Here is a 5,735-nt window from a genome sequence, read left to right on the forward strand (position 1 = left end):
AGCCCACTCACATCGCTCGCCATCGACATTGATAATTCTAGCTCAGGCGCGTACGTACAAAGCTGAGTTGCAGACCATTTTTCTATTTCCCATTAAAATAGAAAGCCCACTTACATGGCTCGCGGCCCACATCAATAATTCTGGCACATGTGACGTAGGGACAATCCAAAGATTTGGAGAAACGCACCCTCTTTTATTAGTAGATATAGAATTAAGGAATATTTGGTAGATTCTCAACCTCTTGCATTGCTCATTGTCAAGTCATCATACTACTCAATATTATTATTTGTTACACGCACCCTATGATAGTTGCAACATGTTTCTTATTCAACACTCCCATTGGCACGTACAAGTTCCGTAGAATAGGTAACAAAACCCTTCGTTAAAGCCCTCCTTGCGGCATGCATCAACACAAGGATCATGCTTGCATGGTACAGATGTATAGGTCCGGCTATCTCGAGTGCACATCTTTGCTTCCGAACCTACAAAATAATCACATAATTTTGTGTATAAAAAGAAATTTAGATCTTATGATGTTCCACAAAGGAACGGGATAAAAAGTTGTGGCATGGAGTACAAATTTCACATAGGAGGAAACAAAGTATAAAACATGCAATGAGGAAGTTCCTTGTTCTTCATGTGAAATTTTCAGACAACGCTTACCAGGAAGTAAAAGTGGCATGAGCAAGAACAGGCATAACAGTCCTGTCATCTTGACCACTCCCATGACTCCAAGAATAAACAGTCCCAAAATAAGCAGGCATGAAATCGACGCATCAGAAGAGGCCACACCCTATCTTATAGCCTCGAAAGATGAGACCTAAAAAAGTCAAAGAAATGATTATGTGATCCTATCTAGAAGATATGCACGTTGCAATTCTGATATTCTATCTAAAAGATTTGCTATATCTGCATGGAAGCCATTATGAAAGAAGAGACGAACCACCAAATTTATGGAGTATAATACTGTAAACATTTAACATTTACATGCATGCTACAATTCTAATATTCTATCGACATGTGGCTCTATCTACATGAAAGCCATTCTGAAAGAAGATACGGATCACTGAATTTATGGAGTATAATAATGTAGCCATTTAACTTCTACATGCATGCTGCTATTTGATACGTCGTCAATGTATCTATAATAATTGACTGTTCAATGCTATTATATTATCCACCTTGGATGTTTTATAGGCATTATTATGTTATTTTATATCATTTTTGGGGACTAACCTATTAACCTAGTGTCGAGTGCTAGTTGTTGATTTTTCCTTGTTTTTGTCTTTCACAGAAAATCAATGCCAAGTGGAACGAAACTTTTTGATGATTTTTCTTGGATAATAAGACACCCACGAAGCTTCATCACCATGTTGCCATCGGAGTTTTCATGCCAATCATGCTTCTACTACTTTTCTGCCGTTTAGCGATAAAGTAAAGCATTACACGATGGTTAATGATTGACACGCAGGTCATACAATAATTAAAGACAACCCTATGGCTCTTGCCGGTTGTCGTATGCATCGACATGCAAGTCAATATAAACTATTACAAACATGATCATCTCATACATCAAATATATATCATCATGTCTTTGTCCATATCATATCACAACATACCCTGCAAAAACAAGTTAGACGTCCTCTAATTTATTATTGCATGTTTTACGTGGCTGCTATGGGTATCTAGCAAGAACGATTCTTACCTACGCAAAACCACAACGGTGATATGCAAGTTGATATTTATCCTTATACAAGGATCGCCTTCGCCGAATCCGATTCAACTAAGGTGGGAGAGACAGACACCCGCCAGCCAATTTATGCAACAAAGTCACATGTCAGTCGATGGAACCGGTCTCATCTACGTGTACATGTAAAGTTGGCTCGGACCGCTTCATCCCACAGTACTGCTGAATCAAGAAAAGACCAAGGAAGGAAGAAATTTGAATATCAACGCCCACAAACTCCTTTGTTTTCTACTCTTGATGTCATCTACGCAAAGACCTAGCTCATGATGCCACTGTTGGGAAACGTTGCGTTGGAAACAAAAATTTCCTATGCTCACCAAGATTAATCTAGGAGATGAACATCTATAAGAGGAGAGATTACATCTACATGCCCTTGTAGATCGCTAAGCGGAAGCGTTAAGAAATGCAATTGATTTAGTCAAACGTCTTCGCGGTCCAATCACGATCCGTCCCGCGAACTCTCGATCCAAGTGTCAAAAAGACGGCACCTCTGCGTTCAACACACGTATGGCTTGATGATGCCTTCACCTCCTTGATCCAGCAAACGGTGGTGAAGTAGTAGCTCGATTCCTCCGGCAGCACGACAACGTGGTGGCGGTGGTGGTGGAATCTCAGCAGGGCTTCGCCAAGCACTACGGAAAGGAAGAGGGCTACGAGGGAGAGGAAGGGAAGCGTCGTGGCATGGATTGGGTGCGGCTGCCCTCCCTCTACCCCACTATATATAGGGGGAAGGAGGGAGGAGGAGGCGCCCTAGGGTTTCCCTAGGGGGGGCCGGCGGCCACAAGGGGCAACCCTAGATGGTTTTTGGGTGGCCCCGCTAGGTGCCTTGCCCCCCAAGGAAGGGGGAGGCAGCCCTAAGGGGGCGCACCATCCCTCATGGTCTTGTAGGATGGCATGAGGGGGGCGCACAACCCCTTAGTGGGTTGGTGTGCTCCCTCCCCTTGGCCCATGAGGCCCCCGAACACTTGTCGGGGCCACCGAAACCCCTTTTGGTCATCCTGGCCATAACCCGGTACCCCGGGAACAATTCCGAACTTCGATACCCTTCGTCCTAGATATCAATCTTCACCTCTGAACCACTCCGGAGTTCCTTGTCATGTCCGGTATCTCATCCGGGACTCCAAACAACCTTCAGTTACCACCAAAACAACTCAACTATACTTATATCGTCACCAAACGTTAAGTGTGTGGACCCTGTGGGTTCGAGAACTATGCAGACATGACCGAGACACCTCTACGGTCAATAACCAATAGCGGGACCTGGATGCCCATATTGGTTCCTACATATTCTACGAAGATCTTATCGGTCGAACCTCGATGTCAAGGATTCAGCTAATCTTGTATGCAGTTCCCTTTGTCTATCGGTATTTTACTCTCCCGAGATTCAATAGTCAGTATCTCCATACCTACTTCAATCTCGTTATCAGCAAGTCTCTTTACTCGTTCCGTAATACAAGATCCTATGGCTAACCCATTAGTCACATCTCTTGCAAGCTTATTGTGATGTTGTATTACCGAGTGGGCCCTGAGATACCTCTCCATCATATGGGGTGAAAAATCCCAGTCTTGATCCATGCTAACTCAACAGACACCCTCGGAGATACCTGTAGAGCACCTTTATAGTCATACAGTTACGTTGTGACATTTGGTACACGCAAGGTACTCCTCCAGTGTCGGTGAGTTGCATGATCTCATGGTCATAGGAATGAATACTTGACATGCAGAAAATGATAGCAATAAACTTGACACGATCATATGTTATGCTTATAGTTTGGGTCTTGTCCATCACATCATTCTCCCAATGACGTGGTTCCGTTATCAAATGACAACTCATGTCTCTAACTACGAAACCATAGCCATCCTTGATCAACGAGCTAGTTCGGTAGAGGCTTACTAGGGACATGCTATTGTCTATGTATCCACACATGTATTTGAGTTTCCGGTCAATACAATTATAGCATGGATAATAAATGATTATCATGAACAAAGAAATATAATAATAACCACTTTATTATTTCCAACAGATTCCCCCATAAGTTGGGATGAGCCTCCGGACTTAAAATAAAAAAGAGGCCAAAGAGCCCAAAAAGAAGAAGAAAAAAGAAAAATAAAAAGAAAAGAAAAAATGAAAGAAAACAGAGACTGGACAATGTTACTATCCTTTTCCACACTTGTGCTTCAAAGTAGCACAATGTTCTTCATAATAGAGAGTCTTCTATTTTGTCACTTTCATATGCTAGTGGGAATTTTTCGTTATAGAACTTGGCTTGTATATTCCAATGATGGGCTTCCTCAAATCGCTCTAGATTTTTGTGAGCAAGCAAGTTGGATGCACACCCTCTTAGTTTTCTTTTGAGATTTCATACACTTATAGCTCTAGTGCGTCTGTTGCATGGCAATCCCTACTCACTTGCATCGATATCAATTGATGGGCATCTCCATAGCCCATTAGTTTTCCTAGTTGCTGTTAGACTTTTTCCTTTTTGTCTTCTCCTCACAACCTCCACCATCATATTCTATTCCACCTATAGTGCTATATCCATGGCTCACGCTCATGTATTGCGTGAGAGTTGAAAAAGCTTAAGAACATTAAAAGATGAAACAATTGCTTGGCTTGTCATCGGGGTTGTGCATGATAAATACTTTGTGTGATGAAGATAGAGCATGACAAGATTATATGATTTTGTAGGGATAACTTGCTTTACCCATGATATTTCGAGAAGACATGATTGCTTTATTTAGTATACTTGAAGTATTATTATTATTTTTTATGTCAATATTAAAATTTTGTTTTGAATCTTATGGATCTGAATATTCATGCCATAATAAGAAAGATTACACTGATAACCATGTTAGGTAGCATTCCACATCAAAAATTCTGTTTTTACCATTTGCCTACTCGAGGACGAGCAGGAATTAAGATTGGGATGCTTGATACATCTCCAACGTATCTATAATTTGTTATTGTTCCATGGTATTATATTATCCATAATGTATGTTTTATAGGCATTATTATGCTATTTTATATTTTTTTGGGACTAACCTATTAACCTAGTGCCAGTGTTAGTTGTTGTTTATTCCCTTGTTTTTGTTTTTTACAGAAAATCAATACCAAACGGAGTCCAAATAGAACGAAACTTTTTGACGATTTTTCTTGGACAATAAGACACCCACAAAGCTTCGGGAGGAGGCCAGAAGGGCCACGGGTGAGCCACAAGCTCACCAGGCGCGCCGTAGGGGGCGCCCTATGAGCTTGTGGGCCCCACATAGCCCCTCTAACCCTAATATCAACTCTATAAATACCCAATTATTGCCCTTATACCAGAAGGCACACAAAAAAAGACTTTTGCGCCGCAGCAAGCCTCTATTCTCGTGATATCCCATCTTGGGGCCTTTTCTGGCACTCTGCCAGAAGGGGATTCGATCACAGAGGGCTTCTACATCAACCTTGCTGCCCTACTGATGATGTGTGAGTAATTTTTCACAGACCTACGGGTCCATAGCTAGTAGCTAGATGGCTTCTTCTCTCTCTTGGATTTTCAATACAATGTTCTTGGAGATCTATTCGATGTAATATTCTTTTGCGGTGCGTTTGTTGAGATCCAATGAATTGTGGATTTATGATCAGATTATCTATGAATATTATTTGAGTCTTCTCTGAACTCTTTTATGCATGATTAAGATAGCTTTGTATTTCTCTCCGATCTACTGATTTGGTTCGGCAAACTAGATTGATCTATCTTGTAATGGGAGAGGTGCTTTGGGATGGGTTCAATCTTGTGGTGTCCTCACCCAGTGACAGTAGGGGTAGCGAGGCACATATTTGTATTGTTGCCATTAAGGATGAAAAGATGGGGTTTATTTCATATTGCTTGAATTTATCCCTCTACATCATGTCATGTTGCTTAAGGCGTTACTCCGTTCTTGTTAACTTAATACACTAGATGCATGCTGGATAGCGGTCGATGTGGAGTAATAGTAGTAGATG

At 41.5% G+C, this 5,735-nt stretch overlaps 1 long non-coding RNA gene across 1 annotated transcript; it reads right to left on the minus strand.

The window, feature by feature from the left end:
- Positions 1 to 211: 211 nt before the first annotated feature.
- On the minus strand, positions 212 to 790 carry LOC119320171. The gene is made up of 2 exons (XR_005154833.1): positions 664 to 790; positions 212 to 482 (listed from the first exon to the last, which is right to left on the minus strand). It is a non-coding gene; the product is annotated as an uncharacterized LOC119320171 (long non-coding RNA).
- Positions 791 to 5,735: the final 4,945 nt, after the last annotated feature.

The sequence above is a fragment of the Triticum dicoccoides genome, chromosome 6B, assembly GCF_002162155.2.
Source record: "Triticum dicoccoides isolate Atlit2015 ecotype Zavitan chromosome 6B, WEW_v2.0, whole genome shotgun sequence".
NCBI lineage: Eukaryota > Viridiplantae > Streptophyta > Magnoliopsida > Poales > Poaceae > Triticum > Triticum dicoccoides.